The following is a 21,171-nucleotide window of genomic DNA, read 5'->3' as shown; positions in this document are numbered from 1 at the left end:
CATAACACAAAGATCTCATTCTCTTATTATATTAGTTTATGTTCCACTTCCCAAATAAGTTATATTGGTTTAATAATATGTTTATTTTTTATTTATGGATGGATGCATTGCTGCAGCTGCTGTAAGTGCAAATAAAGTAATCTTTTTTTTATTTAAAAAAAATAAAATTTCTAATAATTTTTTATTGTAGCTCAGCCTCTGCAATTAATGCAAGTCAGATTGTTTTTTTTATGATTGCTAGGCTAGTACTGCAACAATAAAAAATCATTAATGGTTAATGCATTTTGGTGAGCAAAAATATCAAAATTTGCATGATGCTTAAATGTGCAAGCAATGCATTCATTGGCCTCTAGTTATCAAGCCGTCAACTGCAAATACGCTGGAATTCCGCAGCGTATTTGTGGTGAGGCTGATTCGCCATAGTTATCAAGCCCTACAGACCGGCAAAAGTAGAATTTAGTTACGTAACCTACGATCCGCCGGACTCAGTCTGACACAGATTGATGGTTACGTCACTACAGATGTTCCGAACACAAGTTCGGCACAATCTGACTACTTTTGGTAGTTATCAAACTACTACCAGGTACGCTCGCCGCTATTCCGGGCCAGCATACCTGGTTTTCAATCCACCGCCCTGGAGGCGGCGGATCCCATAGAAATCAATGGGAGTCTGACAGCAGCGAGCGCTCATGTTCGCTGCTGCCGAATATCCCATTGATTCCTATGGGAGATGTCTGCACCTAACACCCTAACATGTACCCCGAGTCTAAACACCCCTAATCTGCCCCCCCTACACCGCCGCCACCTACTTTATACATATTAACCCCTAAACTGCCACTCCCGGACCCCGCCGCAACTAAATAAACTCACAAATCCCTAAACCGCTGCTCCCGGACCCTGCCGCAACTATAATAAATATATTAACCCCTAATCTGCCCCCCCTATACCACCGCCAGCTATCTTAAACTTATTAACCCCTATCCTGCGGATCCCGGACCCCGCCGCAAATAAATTAAATGTTTAACCCCTAAACTGCCGCTCCCGGACCCCGCCGCCACCTATATTAAATTTATTAACCCTTATCCTGCCCCCCTATACCGCCGCCACATATATTAAACGTATTAACCTCTAAACCTAAGTCTAACACTAACACCCTCCTAACTTTAATATTATTTTAATAAATCTAAATAAAACTTACTAATTACTATTATTAACTAAATTATTCCTATTTAAAAATAAATACTTACCTGTAAAATAAACCCTAAGATAGCTACAATATAATTAATAATTATATTGTAGCTATATTAGGATTTATTTTTATTTTACAGGCAACTTTGTATTTATTTTAACTAGGTACAATAGTTATTAAATAGTTATTAACTATTTAATAACTACCTAGCTAAAATACTTACAAAATTACCTGTAAAATAAATTCTAACCTTAGTTACAATTAAACCTAAATTAACTACAATTACCTAAAATTAAATTCAATTAAATAAACTAAACTATAGTACAAAAAAACCCAAACACTAAATTACAGAAAAAAAAAATACAAGACGTTTAAACAAATTACACCTAATCTAAGCCCCCTAATAAAATAATAAAGCCCCCCAAAATAAAAAAAATGCCCTACCCTATTCTAAATTACAAAGTAACCAGCTTTTTTACCAGCCCTTAAAAGGGCTTTTTGCGGGGCATTGCCCCTAAGTAATCAGCTCTTTTACCTGTAAAAAAAAAATACAACCCCCCCAACATTAAAACCCACCACCCACACACCCCTACTCTAACCCACCCAAACCCCCCTTAAAAAACCTAACACTAACCCCCTGAAGATCTCCCTACCTTGAGTCGTCTTCACTCAGCCGAGCCGAATTCTTCATCCAAGCGGGGCAAGAAAAGGTCCTCCATCCGGCCGAAGTCTTCATCCAAGCGGGGCAAGAAGAGGTCCTCCATCCGGCCGAAGTCTTCATCCAAGCGGGGCAAGAAGAGGTCCTCCATCCGGTAGAAGTCTTCATCCAAGCCGGGCAGAAGAGGTCTTCCATCCGGTATAAGTCTTCATCCAAGCGGTGTCTTCAATCTTCATCCAACCACGGCTCCATCTTCCAAACCTCTGACGCGGAACATCCTGCTGGCCCGACGGACTAAAGACGAATGAAGGTTCCTTTAAGGGACGTCATCCAAGATGGCGTGCCTCGAATTCCGATTGGCTGATAGGATTCTATCAGCCAATCGGAATTAAGGTAGGAAAAATCTGATTGGCTGATTGAATCAGCCTATCGGATCGAAGCTCAATCCTATTGGCTGATCCAATCAGCCAATCGGATTGACCTCGCATTCTATTGGCTGTTCCGATCAGCCAATAGAATGCAAGGTCAATCCGATTGGCTGATTGAATCAGCCAATCGGATTTTTCCTACCTTAATTCCGATTGGCTGATAGAATCCTATCAACCAATCGGAATTCGAGGGACGCCATCTTGGATGACGTCCCTTAAAGGAACCTTCATTCGTCTTTAGTCCGTCGGGCCAGCAGGATGTTCCGCGTCGGAGGTCTGGAAGATGGAGCCGCGGTTGGATGAAGATTGAAAACATCGCTTGGATGAAGACTTCTACCGGATGGAGGACCTCTTCTGCCCCGCTTGGATGAAGACTTCTACCGGATGGAGGACCTCTTCTTGCCCTGCTTGGATGAAGACTTCGGCCGGATGGAGGACCTCTTCTTGCCCTGCTTGGATGAAGAATTCGGCTCAGCTGAGTGAAGACGACTCAAGGTAGGGAGATCTTCAGGGGGTTAGTGTTAGTTTTTTTTAAGGGGGGTTTGGGTGGGTTAGAGTAGGGGTGTGTGGGTGGTGGGTTTTAATGTTGGGGGTGTTGTATTTTTTTTTACAGGTAAAAGAGCTGATTACTTTGGGGCAATGCCCCGCAAAAAGCCCTTTTAAGGGCTGGTAAAAGAGCTGGTTACTTTGTAATTTAGAATAGGGTAGGGCATTTTTTTATTTTGGGGGGCTTTATTATTTTATTAGGGGGCTTAGATTAGGTGTAATTAGTTTAAATGGCTTGTTTTTTTTCCCTGCAATTTAGTGTTTGTTTGTTTTTGTACTATAGTTTAGTTTATTTATTTGAATTTAATTTTAGGTAATTGTAGTTAATTTATGTAATTATTTTAATGATAGTGTAGTGTTAGGTTTAATTGTAACTTAGGTTAGGATTTATTTTACAGGTAATTTTGTAAGTATTTTAGCTAGGTAGTTATTAAATAGTTAATAACTATTTAATAACTATTGTACCTGGTTAAAATAAATACAAACTTGCCTGTAAAATAAAAATAAATCCTAAAATAGCTACAATGTAACTATTAATTATATTGTAGCTATCTTAGGGTTTATTTTACAGGTAAGTATTTATTTTTAAATAGGAATAATTTAGTTAATAATAGTAAGTTTTATTTAGATTTATTAAAATAATATTAAAGTTAGGGGGGGTGTTAGTGTTAGACTTAGGTTTAGGGGTTAATAAGTTTAATATATGTGGCGGCGGTATAGGGGGGCAGGATATGGGGTTAATAAGTTTAATATAGGTGGCGGCGGGGTCCAGGAGCAGTGGTTTAGGGGTTAAACATTTAATTTAGTTGCGGCGGGGTCCGGGAGCGGCGGTTTAGGGGTTAATGAGTTTAATGCAGGTGGCGGCGATGTAGTGGGGGCAGGATAGGGGTTAATAAATGTAATGTAGGTGGCGGTGGGCTCCTGGTGCGGCGGTTTAGGGGTTAAACAATTTATTTAATTGCGGCAGGGTCCGGGATCCACAGGATAGTGGTTAATAACTTTAATATAGGTGGCGGCTGTATAGGGGGTGGCAGATTAGGGGTTAATAGGTATAATGTAGGTGGCGACGGGGTCCGGGAGTGGTGTCTTAGGGGTTAATACATTTATTAGAGTTGCGGCGGGGTCCAGGAGTGGCGGTTTAGGGGGTAATATCTTTATTTAGGTGCGGGGGGCTCCGGGAGCGGCGGTTTAGGGGGTAAAACAGTATAGTATAGTGTGGGTGCTTAGTGACAGGCTAGCAAGAAAGCTGCCAAGAAGCCAATGAGCAGCGAGATCGATGACTGTCAGTTAACAACAGTCCTCTGCTCATCGCTCCGTACTTGGTGCGCGGCTTCTTGACAGCTTTCTTGATAACTTTGGCAAATGTATTCAGGTCCGCGGCAGCGATGGTAGGCGAGATTAGGCGAGCGTATTGGGCCGGCAAATGCAGGAAAGTAGACAGCTTCATAACTAGAGGCCATTGTGTCAAGTATGCAATGCCCTATTAACTGTCCATGTGCATTGTGCAGCCACAAAATAGCAGCCCTAAGTTCGCCTAACCAATTGTGTTTAAGAAAAAAAAAATAGCTAAGCTAATAAAATATAAGTCAATTTAATTTCAAATGTTGCTTAGGATGCCATGTCATGCTCTATTGCTCTTGAACACAAAACAAATTAATTAAATGTAGAAAAAAAGTGTTTTTTTACTTTTATGTCCCTCCCAGTCCATTACTGTTTCTGACTGTGTTGTTGACAACAATGAACACACACAACACAGTCAGAAACAGTAATGGACTGGGAGGGACATCAAAGTAAAAAAAAAACACTTTTTTATACATTTAAAATTTTCATTCATTTATTTTGGCTTTCCAAAAAGTAGAACTTGTCTCCCTCCCACCACCACCTTATTCTAAAAATATGTTGTGTTCATTGTTCAACCAACAGCAAATACTGCCTGACAGTGCCTGTGTGTATCTACTCAAGTTCACCAAAGTCAGCCAACAGCTGTGGTTCCAGATTGCATCCTGTTTCTTCTTCTACAACAGCAAGTTCATCCACACATCCTGCAGCCTGTTTCTTCTTCTACAACAGCAAGTTCATCTACACATCCTGCAGCCTGGCACTTCTTCTACAACAGCAAGGTCATCCACACATCCTGCAGCCTGTTTCTTCTTCTACAACAGCAAGGTCATCCACACATCCTGCAGCCTGTTTCTTCTTCTACAACAGCAAGGTCATCCACATCCTAGTGCAGCCTGTTTCTTCTTATACAACAGCAAGGTCATCCACACATCCTGTAGCCTGTTTCTTCTTCTACAACAGCAAGGTCATCCACATCCTAGTGCAGCCTGTTTCTTTTTCTACAACAGCAAGGTCATCCACACATCCTGCAGCCTGTTTCTTCTTCTACAACAGCAAGGTCATCCACATCCTAGTGCAGCCTGTTACTTCTTCTACAACAGCAAAGTCATCCTGCAAATGCACTGCAACTCTGAAAGCCTCTGTCTTCTACAACAGCTAGGTCAGCTATTCAGCCAGTGTCTTCTACAACAGAAAGGTCAGTCATCCAAAGCCAGTGGTTTCTACAACAGCATGGTCAGTCCTCCAGAGCCAGTGCATTCTACAACTGCAAGGTCAGTCTGCTCCAGTGAAAGCCAGTATTGCCTCAGTCTAAATAAACATGAGTATGAGCAACCCCATTGTTGTCGTCTTTAAAGTTTATATTTAAATCATTTCAAGTGTATAAGCCTGTGGTCTCTTGTCTCTTCTCAATCAAGGTGAATGCATCATCCTTAAGTTAAGCAAGCCCATTGCTGTCTTCTTTATATTCTAGATCTAGAGTCTAGACCAAGTACAAGCCTGTGGTCTCTTGTCTCTAGTCTCAATCCAGGTGATGTCACTGCATCATCAAGTCCATTGTTGTATTCTTTCTTTATATTCAAGTGCAGCTAGCCTGTGTTCTCTTCAATCAAGGTGACTGCATCATCAATCCCATTGTTGTCTTGCTATTCAAGTGCAGCAAGTCACTGTGTTCTCTACTTCTCTTCAATCAAAGTGACTGCATCATAGCACTATCAGCCTATTTTTTCTTCTTTAAAGTGCAGCAAGCCTGTGTTCTCTCTTCAATCAAGGTGACAGCTTAATCAAGCAAGCCCATTGTTGTCGTCTTTATATTCAAGTGCAGAAAGCCAGTGTTCTCTACTTCTCTTCAATCAAGGTGACTGCATCATAGCACTAAGCCTATTTTTTTCTTCTTTAAAGTGCAGCAAGGCTGTGTTGTCTCTTCAATCAAGGAGCACTGACTGCTTAATCAAGCCCATCATTGTCTTCTTTATTTACAAGTGCAGCTAGCCTGTTTTCTCTTCAATCAAGGTGACTGCATCATCAATCCCATTGTTGTCTTTCTATTCAAGTGCAGCAAGCCACTGTGTTCTCTACTTCTCTTCAATCAAGGTGCCTGCATCATAGCACTATCAGCCTATTTGTTTCTTCTTTAAAGTGCAGCAAGCCTGTGTTCTATCATCAATCAAGGTGACAGCTTAATCAATCCCAGTCTTTTTTTATTTATATTCAAGTCTCTCTTCAATCAAGGTGACTGCATCATATAGCACATTGTTGTCCTCTCTTTATATTCAAGACTTTCAAGTGCAAGCCTGTGGTCTCTTGTCTTAATTGCAACAGAAGCATATCATTCATTCTTTAATTGTTGATCAAAATAAATTGTGTGGTTCTAATCAAAAATCTTTAAGAAGCTTGTTTAAGACTGCTTCCACTGCGTAATCTCTGCAACTTGAAGAAGCTATACTAGCATCATCAGAGCTAAGTTAACTGCATTATCAAGGCCATTCAATAGTTCTCTGTCTTTGTATTCAAGTGCAAGACTGTGGTCTAGTCTATTTGTGCAACGGTTGCCAGTGACACCGGACCCTACTGATATTGTCAGTGTGTGCGGTAGTATAATCTTCTCATTTTTTGTGCCAGCTGGTATTGTGTGCGTGGTACATAAAATTCAAGATGAGTTCTGAAGAGCTGTCCGTGTCCAACAATAACGACGATGATGATGAAAATGATGTTGATGTTGCAACAGAATGGTTTTGGATTCAGAAAAGAGGATGTGAAACAGAACCAAGTAATCTGCAAAACTTGTGGAACGAATGTTGCAGCAAAACGAAGTAACACATCAAACCTCTTCCAGCTGGTAGAGAAAAGACAACACAAACATGTTGTGAATCTAAAGTTGAGCAGCAATCAATCAATCATAAAGGCATTGCAAACACAGTGACATCACCATATGCGAAGACCTCAAAAAAGCATAGAGAAATAACCAACGCTATCGCATATTATATATGCAAAGACATGGTGCCTGCATACACGATTAGTAAAGAAGGCTTCAAAAGAATGATACACACACTCGACAAGAGATACCAACTGCCATCTCGCAATTACTTCTGGAGAAAACTAAGTCAGTGTATCATATGTGAAACCAGTTCTGCATCTATTAAACACAAAGATACTGGCTCTGGAGGAAGATGATTCTGACCTTACCAAGACACTGAAATCCAAAATTCTTGAATATATGAATAGAAAATAAAGAAGATGAGGATACTCAAGATCTGCTAGATATATCATCATTCCTTGATTTAAGATTCAAGACAACCTACATAAATGTGGATAAAATTACAAGCATCAAGGCCAAGGTGATGTCTGATATGGCCATTGTGTCTGAGCAGCAAGTCGCGCAGATTTCAAGTCAGCTGGCCAGCTAATTTCATTTCAATTAGCTTTGTGTGTCTTGAGTTCACTTTTTGGTATTATGTACTCTAACTATATTAGTGTTCTGTTATGTACTACCTACAGAATAGCTGTGTGATGTAATATGAAAGGCAGTGCAGGATGTAAGGATTGCCCTTGTCAATGCCACATCCCCCATATTTTCCTGGACAGTGGATAGTCACTCAGCTAAATAACTAACACATGCATCAGTGTGCATTGTAATAGCTTTACTGTACTTAGAAACAGAACACACATCATGCTGCTGCACACTCAGCACTTTTCAGGTTTCTCCATGCATACAATGCATACACTGTTTCATATGTTACTCATACCACAGCTATACTGACTGCCCAGTGCCCAAGAAAACAAAGGACAATGTGGTAAGAACTGGACAGCTATTTTCATTTCAATTAGCTGTGTGTGTGTTGAGTTCAGTTGTTTGTATTATCTATTGTAGTAGTTACTCTAACTATAACTGGTGTTCTACTTCTTATTGTGTTCTGTACTACAGCTATAGCTGTAAAAATTAATGTAATATGACAGGCTGCAGGATGTCAGGATTGACTTTGTCAATGCCACATTCCCCATGTTTTCATGGACAGTCACTCAGCTAAATGACTAACACATGCAGCAGTGTGCTGCATTGTACTACCTTTACTTAGAAACACAAATCATGCAGCTGGAGCTGGATAGTCCTCAGTCAGCACTTTTCAGGTTTCTTTCTACATGCTGCTCACACTGCTTCATATGTTACTCTTACCACAGGTAGACTGACTGCCCAAGAAAACATGGGCAATGTGGTAAGAACTGTCAAGCTAATTTCATTTAAATTAGTTTTGTTTGTATGTTTTGAGTTAACTTGTTATGTACTACTACCTCCTGCATATAACTGTGTTGATGTGCTCTACTTCTTAGTGGTCTTTTATATAGATCTACTACTACAGAATAGCTGTGACTAGTGTGTGATTGTATATGACAGGCTGCAGGATGTCAGGATTGACCTTGTCAATGCAATATCCCTCATGTTTCCCTGGACAGTAACTCCTAAAATTAATAACACATGCAGCAGTGTGTGCATTCATTGTACTTCCTTTACTGCTAACTGCACTTATATTTTTTTATATATACAGAACTTTACAAGTCATACTGCTGTAAAGAACAATTTTCAGGTTTCTCCATGCTTACACTGCTTCATATATAATCATACCACTGTGTCCACACTGTTAGAATGACTGTCCAATCAAACATGAATGTTGTGTGAACTTGTTGTGTGTCATAAGACCTAATAACTGGCTAGTGGCTACTATTTTATCACATCACAGGTAGCAAATTTTAATTACATTTTTTTTGTTTTGTATTTTTATGCTCAAATAGTGTATTGGACATTGATAAACATGTACATTAAGATTCTGTAGTGTTAAATAAATTGTTTAATGCTAAATGAAGGTGTTATAGTCATTTTTAATAAAATCGCGATTAAATCACAATCGCGTTTTTTTTTTAAAAAAACGCAATTTTTTGGGGGGTCATATCGCCCAGCCCTAGCCAGAACCAAATAAAAAATGAAATATCTAATGCAAGTTTTGTAGCAGTGATAGCAGATGAAACTACTGATGTTTTATCTGCCTTCCAATTGGTTGTTATTTTTCAATACATTATAGGTAACGGACAACCGGTTGAGAGATTCTGAGAATTCACTAATCTAGCTGGACATGATGTATACTATATAGCTAGATGTATTCAAGCTACTTTGGAAAAAGTTGTAGACAAACCCGAGAAATTGATATCCCAGAGTTACGACGGTGCAAGCGTGATGAGTGGTCAGAAGGCAGGTGTTCAGGCTATAATTAAATGTATCTACAAGAATGCACATTGTGTGCATTGCTACGCACATCAGCTCAATTTGATTGTCAGCCAAGCAAGCAGTCAGATTAAACAAGTTCGTGTTTTTTTTTCAAACATAAGTGACATTACTAACTTTTTCAGTAACTCGCCACAAAGGATAGCTATTCTAGATGAAACTGTTAAAAGAAGGATACCTCATGGTTCAGCCACCAGGTGGAATTTCAAGAGTCGAACTGTCAATACAGTGTTTGAAAACAGGGTACAGTTAATTGAATACATGGAGAAAATAGTCAACATCAAAACAAGTTGTAGCAATAAATCAAGCAGGGGCTATTCGGCGTATGTTAGAAGACTCAGTATTTGTGTTTTGGCTTACAGTTTTTCGCAATATTATGCCACATGTAGATGTGTTATACAACCAACTTCAGAAAACACTAACAGATGCAGCACTCATTCGAAAACATGTTAACACTTTCCAGCAGACAATGGAAAAAGAAAGGAAAAGAATGGACACAGTGACCATGACGATATCAGAAACAGGGGAAACATCAAGGAAAAGGAAGAGAGAAAATATTCACATTACTCAAACTGTGGCAGCTAAAGAGATATGCAATGTTATCACGAATCAAGTAAAATATAGATTTTATTTTATAACTCACTACTCAGCTGTTTCTTTCCTCCAAGCTTAAAAATTTGTGGATTACGAGAACATTTTTCCAAATCAGCTTCTTGACCAAACATTAGCTGTTTATCCCATATTACAGAAAGATCGCCTGAAAACTGAACTAGGAGTAATTTACAGAAGACCAGATTTCAGAAATATGAATAGTGCCATTAGTCTTCTACAGTTTGTAATAGAAAATAACTTGGACAGTACTTTCTCAGAGACCTACAAACTGTTGCAAATTATTTAGACTATTCCCGTAACAACTGCTGAGGCTGAAAGATGTTTCTCAACTTTAAAACGAGTTAAGACATTTCTAAGGAGCACCATAACTGAGGAAAAACTGACCGCTCTAGCCATGCTCACAATTGAAAAAAAATTGATAAATGACATGCCTAAATTCAACGGAAATGTTATTGATTTATTTGCCTCAAAAAAAGACAGGCGGATTGACTTAATTTACAAAACTTGCACTTGAGTTATCAACATTCTGTTTTAATGTTTACCTTTCAAGTAAATTTCAAGTAAATTAGTAAGCACTAGTGTAATATAATCTTCTTTTGTAGAAAGTAAAATTTTGGTGTATTTATCCTAATGTTGCCACCAATTATATTATTATATTTATTAATAATTAATAACAATCATAAAATTATCGTCAGAAATATCTCCAATTAATACAGTAGATGCCAAATTATGGATTACTAACGGCTAGATTACGAGTTTTGTGTTATGAGTGAAAAAGCAGCATTATGGCTCTTTTTCACTACCATTGGTATTACGAGTTTTGCAGGTATAGCTGTACCACACACTTTTTTGTCCGTAACGCAACGTAACTACCGCAGCTTTCAAAAAGTCCTTTTTCAATGGGACTTCCACAGCACCGGTATTACGAGTTTGCCTGTCTGGCCAAAAAGTGAGCGGTACAGCCTATACCGTCAAGATCTGAAAGTCAGTAGTTATGGTTTTTGCGCTACAAAGCTGTAGCATAAAACTCATAACTAAAGTGTCACAAAATACACTAACACCCATAAACTACCTATTAACCCCTAAACTGAGGCGCTACCGCATTGCAAACATTAAAATAAAATGATTAACCCCTAATCTGCCGCTTCAGACATCGCCGCCACTATAATAAACATATTAACCCCTAAACCGCCGCACTCCCGCATCGTAAACACTAGTTAAATATTATTAACCCCTAATCTGCTGTCCCTAACATTGCCGCAAACTACATTACTGTTATTAACCCCTAATCTGCTGCCCCCAAAATCACAGCCACTATACTAAAGTTATTAACCCCTAAACCTAACCCTAAGTCTAACCCTAACACCCACTAACTTTAATATAATTATAATAAATCTAAATAAAAATTACTATCATTAACTAAATAATTCCTATTTAAAACGAAATACTTACCTGTAAAATAAACCCTAAGATAGCTATAATATAACTAATAGTTACATTGTTGCTATCTTTGGTTTAATTTTTATTTCACAGGCAAGTTTGAATTTATTTTAACTAGGTAGAATAGTTAGTAAATAGTTATTAACTATTTACTAGCTACCTAGATAAAATAAATACAAATTTACCTGTAAAGTAAAACCTAACCTGTATTACACTAACACCTAACCTTACACTACAATTAAATAAATTACATTAAATACAATTAACTAAATTACAAAAAAACAGAATTTATGCTTACCTGATAAATTACTTTCTCTTGCGGTGTATCCAGTCCACGGATCCATCCTTTACTTGTGGGATATTCTCATTCCCTACAGGAAGTAGCAAAGAGAGCACACAGCAAAGCTGTCCATATAGCTCCCCCTCTAGCTCCACCCCCCAGTCATTCGACCAAAGGTTAGGAAGAAAAAGGAGAAACCATAGGGTGCAGTGGTGACTGTAGTTTAAACAAAAAATTTTTTACCTGACTTAAATGCTAGGGCGGGCCGTGGACTGGATACACCGCAAGAGAAAGTAATTTATCAGGTAAGCATAAATTCTGTTTTCTCTTGCAAGGTGTATCCAGTCGACGGATTCATCCTTTACTTGTGGGATACCAATACCAAAGCTTTAGGACACGGATGAAGGGAGGGAACAAGACAGGTACCTTAAACGGAAGACACCACTGCTTGCAAAACCTTTCTCCCAAAAATAGCCTCCAAAGAAGTAAAAGTATCGAATTTGTAAAATTTGGCAAAAGTATGCAGTGAAGACCAAGTCGCTGCCTTACAAATCTGTTCAACAGAAGCCTCATTTTTGAAAGCCCATGTGGAAGCCACTGCTCTGGTAGAATGAACAGTAATTCTTTCAGGAGGCTGCTGGTCAGCAGTCTCATAGACATAAGAGAGACAGATGCGCCACATGGCCCAATATTGTTTGTTCAGCGGGGTAGATGTATTCTAGTGGTATCAATATTAACTCACAATCTAGGAAGCACCTCAGTTAGTGCAGCAGGAGCAGTCTGGGATTAATCACAGTCACCCAGCAGACCGACCTCTAGGACAAATTAGTATGGTTCTGTGATGGAGATACAAAAAACACAAGTGCCTATATGGCCTAGTACTGTTTGAACCAGAGGATGATGTTATGAATATTTAGACATATACTCACAATTTGTATAGCATCTTCATTGATGCTAAACAGGCAGGAAGGGATCAATGCAGTCACCCAACAGACTATAGCAGGTTCTCACAGCAGGCAGAGCAACAGAGCTCACAAAGATCAGGTCCAAAATGATACACAATAGCAAGTGTTTGAATAAAAAGTTGATACTTTACTTTATAAAACAAATAAAAACAAGCGACGCGTTTCTCAGCACACAGGCTGTTTCCTCAGGCTTATAAAATGTAACTAAAACACTTGCTATTTATAACAAACAATTGTAACAACCTAATTGGGCACACATGTTTGGGGGAGTGACAGAGAGCGAGCCTCTGTGGTAACATCCTATCACAATTTGCTACGATGAGTGGTAGATACAATACTAGCATAACATACCCTTCTAATACATTATAAAAGATCATACATGTTTTATCTCTTATTGATATATCTAATACACACAAAATTAAAAGATCCTATTAGGCACCACCTGACCTGGTGGCGATTTTATTTTTCCCTAACCGATTTTAATGGTGTTCCTTATATAAGTTTATTTTATTAGGCCGTATAAGCTAAGGGAATTTGTAATTATCATTAAGATGTTTTTACCTTAATCTTGTATAAGTGCCGATGTTTGTTTGTGTTTAGTTCCTTATCGGCGTTCCCTAATGGAGTCTGCGCATGCGTGTGCGCTCGTCAGTTAGTCATGGCAAAAGCGCATGCGTGTAGTGGAGTAGGCAAAACGGGACTAGCCAATGGGATAGAATCCAGCCTTAGGCCAATCTAATGGTGATGTCCCATCATGTGATGTGCCTAATTTCGTCGGTCACTAGATTGTGTGTTATGGATAGGAGCTGCGGATAGCAGGTCCAAATCATAACATTGGAGGCGGATCTGTTAAACATAGTCTGTCAAATTATAATTTACACTAAAGTCCGTGCATTTATGTGGGGCTAAAATGTGCAGATCAAAGATATATAATCCATGATATTCAGTGACTGCTATTTTTATCGAGTCACTGATCATATGACAAACTCATAATAGCAACCAGTCAGCGGAGTTATAACCAATCAAATTAATGTATAACTATTGTGTGCTGGTGGGAAGCACAGTCTGTAAAGAGATGTCAAAAGTGATTAATATAAATGTTGAAGAGCGACAAACGCTCACTATAGGCTATAGATTATTAGGCATAATGCAATGTTAGAGTAGCATGTTTATTCCTAGTCATCAAACTCAATGACAGCAATATTGGTAATTTAATTCTTTGATTCAGAATATTATTATACTATAGTATGAGTATAGGAGTGAAGTGATGTGTATAATGAGTGTTTGAATAAATTGTGACACAAATGATCTATTCTAAATAAATGCAAATCGTGCAAGTGTTCCCTAATAGAAGCTATAAGTAAGCTCCATTGTAAACAATTGTATAGAACATATTAGAGCAGAATTGTGTAAAAAGAGGTGTGAACGTATTAAGAAAATTAGTTATTCCTAATAAATATTAGGAACTCTTAGGTGATAATAATGACTAAAATAAACCATATAGAATCTCATGGTGCTATAGTGTAAGGGCATTACTAATAAGTGAGGAAGACTATGAAATATAAATGTAACTAGAGTTGATACTAGTAAACTATAGTGGGGTGTTCAAGCTAATGTGGATACGCTAAAGGCTAATAGTTGATTGTTAATGTTGTATAGAACCCCTTCTAATAATTATTATAATGCTTGTATATAAATGCACTCGCCATCAGTTAATATTACACATGAATTTTAGTGAAATACCTAATAATAGTGAAACGTGTGTAATTGTGTGTCAAAAATTGAACTATAGTAGTGAGAAGATGGAAAGAAAGAAAAAAAAAAAAAAAAAAAAAAAAAAAAATAATAAAGAGATATTTCAGAAAAAATTAAAAAGTTGGGATAGGGATAACCTTATTAGATTACTTAGTAAGTTGAAACATAGAGATCTAAAGGCCAGAATTGTCAAACTTGCAATAATAAAGAAGAGATTGATCTTATTTGCGCAGTTCCAGTTATATCTTGGGCCTGGATAGAATACTGGATTTACACAGTCAGATATTAAATGCAGCTAAATCTACACATTCATTAAGCCCATCTGGTGCCAACGTGTGTAGTTTATGTATCCAGTAAGTCTCTCTACGACGCAAACTGAGGAATGGATTATGACTATTTCGAGAAATTTGCTCAATAGGTATTATTGATAGTGTTTTTGCACTGCCTTTGTGTGCAAAAGCACAATGTCTCGAAAGACTATGCTTCAGATATTTTCTTTTAATGTTGTAAGTGTGTTCACTCCAGCGTTTCTTAATAGCGCGACTCGTTCGCCCTACATATTGAGCCCCACATAGGCAACTCACCAGATAGATGACATAGGTTGATTCACAAGATAGCCTCTTATTAATTTTGAAATGTTCTCCTGTCTGATGGGAGGAAAAAAGATTAGTGCCACTTTTAACAATTTTGCACATATTACATTTGCGCTTCATGCACTTGAAAATTCCATTTTGAGGGACAAAATTGCCCAAAAAGGTCTTTCTTTGGCCTATTCGACGATTGGAAATAGTGGCCTTATCTCTTACGATCTTACTAGGGGCTAGTTTTTTTTTGAGGGTGGGTGCCCTTCTATAGACTATCCTAGGCTTGGACGGGATAAATTTTCTAAGATGTGGATCATCACAAATGATGGGCCAATGTCTTATTATGATTTTCTGAATCTCGCGATAGTTTGCTGTTGTAGCCAGTAATGAATAGCGGTGTCTTATTAAACTTTTCAATAGTTCTTTCCCTTGTTTTGTTTTTTTGGGTCTTGTCTGATATAAGATAGGTGTTCCTGTCATCCTGCAATGCTCTAAGGTATCCTTTTTGGATAAGATCCAAAGGATAACCTTTTTTCTAGGAATCTATCCTTCAGAATCAGTGATTGTCTTTTGTAACTTTCTACAGTGCTGCAGTTTCGTCTTATCCTTCTAAACTGCCCGTAGGGCACGTTTTTCTTCCAACTCATATAGTGGTTGCTGGAGAAATTAAGGAAACTGTTACAATCGACTTTTTTGAAAAAAGTTTCTGACATAATTGTACCATCACTAGCGAAGGATAGCGATAGATCCAAGAATTCAATCTTATTGCACTGGATATTGGAAGTGAATTCCAAATCAAATTCATTAACATTAAGTGATGAGGAAAAAATAACAGCCTCCTCATAGCTCCCCCTATACAAGATAAGTAGGTCATCTATATAACGGCCATAGAACACCAGACTCGCACCCCATAGGAGACCCATAAATGTGGGTCTCCTCAAATTTGCCCATATATAAATTGGCAAAACTGGGTGCGAATCTGGTGCCCATGGCCGTACCTTTCACCTGGAGATAGTGTAGTCCCTGATATAAAAAGTAATTATGATGAAGTATGAAGTAAATTATTTCGCTAATAAATTGTTGTTGTCTGGGCGCATATAAATATCAGTGGCCAGGTATGATTGGATGACCGTTAATCCTTTATCGTGTGGAATATTGGAGTAAAGTGAACTCACATCACTGGTAATCCACCAAAGTTTATTGTCAGTTTTCTTAATACCTAAATTGTTTAATTTATTTAGCAGATCTGTAGAATCCCTAATGAATGAGGGTAAATTTATGACGTGTTTTTGTAAAAAGGAGTCAACATAAGCGGAAAGGTGGTCAGTCAGACTATCTATACCTGCCACAATTGGGCGGCCTGGGGGGGTGAGATGTATTTTTATGAATTTTGGGCAAGTGGTAGTAAAATGCTATACAGGGATTTTTAGGAAATAGATATTCTTTTTCCTTCTTGGATATAATGCCCTCATCAAATCCTTCTTTAAGAAGTGAGTAAAGTTGTTTTTGGTATATGGGGGTAGGATCTTTCGCTAAGAGTTTATAATAACTCTCATTTTTCAAGATTTTGTCAGCTTCTAAAATATAGTCGGATCTATTTTGGAGGACAATACCCCCACCCTTGTCCGCCTGGCGTATTATGATGTCTGAATTTGATGAGAGTTTTTCTAGAGCTTGGCGTTCACCAGGACTTAGATTGTGTCTGTATTTGGTTTTTTAGACAATTTTTCTAAGTCTTTGAGCACCATTGATTGAAAAATGCTAATGTGTGAATTTCTCACACGAGGGGGGTTAAAATTTGATTTGGGCTTAAAATCCGTTTGTATATATTTCTCATTGAGTTGTTGTAATAATGTATCAGGGTCAAAAGAGACCACACCATCCCTCAGGTGTTTGTCCATAGAATCTAAAACAATGGGTAGACTATCAGTATTTTTTAAACGTTTTTCTGCAAAATATTTTTGTAAGGAGAGCTTTCTAGTGAAGCTGTTGATGTCCACAAACAGTTGGAACATGTTGGGACCATTAGTAGGGCTGAAGGATAACCCTTTTCCTAATACTCTGATTTCGTCATCAGATAATGTGTGATCTGACAAATTGAAGATCCCCTTTTTATATTTTAATAGCTTCTCTTTTTTGGAGGTTGAGGATTTTCCTCTATTTCCTCGTTTGTGTGTATCCTTTTTTGTCTTGGTGGTCGAGGGGACATGGACCAATGTTCTACACGGGGGTCTGGGCCCATCTCTAAAAAAGGAATATTATTATGTTCATTGTTCACAGATGTACCTGGAGTATTAGGGGACTGATAGTTATCAGAACTTAATGGCTGGAATCTATTCGTAGATTCGAATGATCTATTTGAGGGTCTAGAAGGATTAGAGTTATCAAGGCCTCTAGGATCATTAGTGAAGACTCTTTCTTTCATAGCGGATCTATCGTTATATGTATCAGTAATCGTATTGGATGGTCTATCAGTATGTTTGTGATTTATAAACCTATTTGAAGGGTATCCATTATTTTCATAGGATCTCTGATAATTGCCATCATTGTGTTTGTGTGTCCTATTAAAATCATTTGATCTATCCCAAGAGTTATATGTATAGGGATTATTCGATTGATGATAATGGTGTTTGTTTTCCCGATAAGTGTCATAGTTAGAATTAGTGTTGTTATGAGGTTGATGGTTTCTATGGTGACCTCTTTGTTGATATTGTTGGTTGTCAGAAGAGTTGTGTGTACCGTCTCTGGCCATATCAACTTCAGGAAATCTATGCCTATATTGTCTGTCCATATGTGGGTCAAGGTGTCTATCTCCCTGATTGTGAGACCACCTGTTGTTATAATTATTGTTATCATGTCTCCTGGGAGTGAACCTAGGTGAGTCATAGAATCTATCTCCCTGATTCTGGGTTGGTCTATTGCTGAAATTATTAACATTGTTAGCATCCTGTCTCCTAGGAGTAAACCTTGGTGGATAATTTGATGCTTTCATGGAACTATTAGTATTTGTCCCATTTTTTCGGTTATAGGTGTATATTTCACCTTTGGCGTAATCACCCTCATCTCTTATTAGTTTTTTATTTTTCCTTTTTATAATTTCGTTCTGGTATTCCTCAGCTTGATCATATGCTGACTTTCTTAGTCCCTCAAATTCAGAGTGATTCGCAAATTTTTCTAGATTCTGTTGTATATTATCTATTTCTATACCAACCTCATTATACAAATGTTTCCTATGTTTGATCAGGATATCTATAAAAGTATTAGCACAGACACTGAGGGCATCTTCCCATTCTTTGAGTATATTACTGTTGTCTTTAAAAGAGCAATTCTTAAAGACTCTCAATCCTCTAGGTATCAATTTTTTGTTTTTATATTTTTGTAATGTTTCAAAATCCCACCAGTGTCTATGCTCAGACTTCAATGAGTTCTCCAATTTAGTAAATAAAGTGTACATGGAGGGGTCACAATCATTTTCATTCACAGACTGGTGTACAGTGGTGCCTAAACTGTTATTATTTTTCCTCTTATTTGATCTTTCAATAGCAGACAGCATAATTAGCAAGGTCGACTACCCCTAAAAGGCCTATGGCAAAACACACCTAGGTGTATTCGCACTAGTTATTCTATAAGAGTAGGGGGCGCCCTAAGTTACAATTGTAACAGTGGTGAGAAATGATCCTATTATATACAAATTTCTAGCAATCAGATCAGAGCAATCAAAAGTGAGAAATATTAAAAATAAAAGATAAAAAATGTCATAGAATATGTATTAAATAAATAATAAATATTGATATGTAATGCCACAAAGATGTAGTGTGACACTTTATTCGACAAGTGAGCAACACTTGATATTAATTATAACAGTTTAGATTACTTAGTGGAAAGTCACTGTGTGGAAGACAGGTATTGTAGAGGCAGCAATCTGTAAAGAATCCGGCCGGGATCCCAAGAAGATGATCTACAAAACATAAGAGAGACAGATGCGCCACATGGCCCAATATTGTTTGTTCAGCGGGGTAGATGTATTCTAGTGGTATCAATATTAACTCACAATCTAGGAAGCACCTCAGTTAGTGCAGCAGGAGCAGTCTGGGATTAATCACAGTCACCCAGCAGACCGACCTCTAGGACAAATTAGTATGGTTCTGTGATGGAGATACAAAAAACACAAGTGCCTATATGGCCTAGTACTGTTTGAACCAGAGGATGATGTTATGAATATTTAGACATATACTCACAATTTGTATAGCATCTTCATTGATGCTAAACAGGCAGGAAGGGATCAATGCAGTCACCCAACAGACTATAGCAGGTTCTCACAGCAGGCAGAGCAACAGAGCTCACAAAGATCAGGTCCAAAATGATACACAATAGCAAGTGTTTGAATAAAAAGTTGATACTTTACTTTATAAAACAAATAAAAACAAGCGACGCGTTTCTCAGCACACAGGCTGTTTCCTCAGGCTTATAAAATGTAACTAAAACACTTGCTATTTATAACAAACAATTGTAACAACCTAATTGGGCACACATGTTTGGGGGAGTGACAGAGAGCGAGCCTCTGTGGTAACATCCTATCACAATTTGCTACGATGAGTGGTAGATACAATACTAGCATAACATACCCTTCTAATACATTATAAAAGATCATACATGTTTTATCTCTTATTGATATATCTAATACACACAAAATTAAAAGATCCTATTAGGCACCACCTGACCTGGTGGCGATTTTATTTTTCCCTAACCGATTTTAATGGTGTTCCTTATATAAGTTTATTTTATTAGGCCGTATAAGCTAAGGGAATTTGTAATTATCATTAAGATGTTTTTACCTTAATCTTGTATAAGTGCCGATGTTTGTTTGTGTTTAGTTCCTTATCGGCGTTCCCTAATGGAGTCTGCGCATGCGTGTGCGCTCGTCAGTTAGTCATGGCAGAAGCGCATGCGTGTAGTGGAGTAGGCAAAACGGGCTAGCCAATGGGATAGAATCCAGCCTTAGGCCAATCTAATGTGATGTCCCATCATGTGATGTGCCTAATTTCGTCGGTCACTAGATTGTGTGTTATGGATAGGAGCTGCGGATAGCAGGTCCAAATCATAACATTGGAGGCGGATCTGTTAAACATAGTCTGTCAAATTATAATTTACACTAAAGTCCGTGCATTTATGTGGGGCTAAAATGTGCAGATCAAAGATATATAATCCATGATATTCAGTGACTGCTATTTTTATCGAGTCACTGATCATATGACAAACTCATAATAGCAACCAGTCAGCGGAGTTATAACCAATCAAATTAATGTATAACTATTGTGTGCTGGTGGGAAGCACAGTCTGTAAAGAGATGTCAAGAGTGATTAATATAAATGTTGAAGAGCGACAAACGCTCACTATAGGCTATAGATTATTAGGCATAATGCAATGTTAGAGTAGCATGTTTATTCCTAGTCATCAAACTCAATGACAGCAATATTGGTAATTTAATTCTTTGATTCAGAATATTATTATACTATAGTATGAGTATAGGAGTGAAGTGATGTGTATAATGAGTGTTTGAATAAATTGTGACACAAATGATCTATTCTAAATAAATGCAAATCGTGCAAGTGTTTCCCTAATAGAAGCTATAAGTAAGCTCCATTGTAAACAATTGTATAGAACATATTAGAGCAGAATTGTGTAAAAAGAGGTGTGAACGTATTAAGAAAATTAGTTATTCCTAATAAATATTAGGAACTCTTAGGTGATAATAATGACTAAAATAAACCATATAGAATCTCATGGTGCTATAGTGTAAGGGCATTACTAATAAGTGAGGAAGACTATGAAATATAAATGTAACTAGAGTTGATACTAGTAACTATAGTGGGGTGTTCAAGCTAATGTGGATACGCTAAAGGCTAATAGTTGATTGTTAATGTTGTATAGAACCCCTTCTAATAATTATTATAATGCTTGTATATAAATGCACTCGCCATCAGTTAATATTACACATGAATTTTAGTGAAATACCTAATAATAGTGAAACGTGTGTAATTGTGTGTCAAAAATTGAACTATAGTAGTGAGAAGATGGAAAGAAAGAAAAGAAAAAAAAAA

Source organism: Bombina bombina, chromosome 5, assembly GCF_027579735.1.
Source record: "Bombina bombina isolate aBomBom1 chromosome 5, aBomBom1.pri, whole genome shotgun sequence".
Taxonomy (NCBI): Eukaryota; Metazoa; Chordata; class Amphibia; order Anura; family Bombinatoridae; genus Bombina; species Bombina bombina.
Note: the sequence above shows the minus strand (reverse complement) of the source record.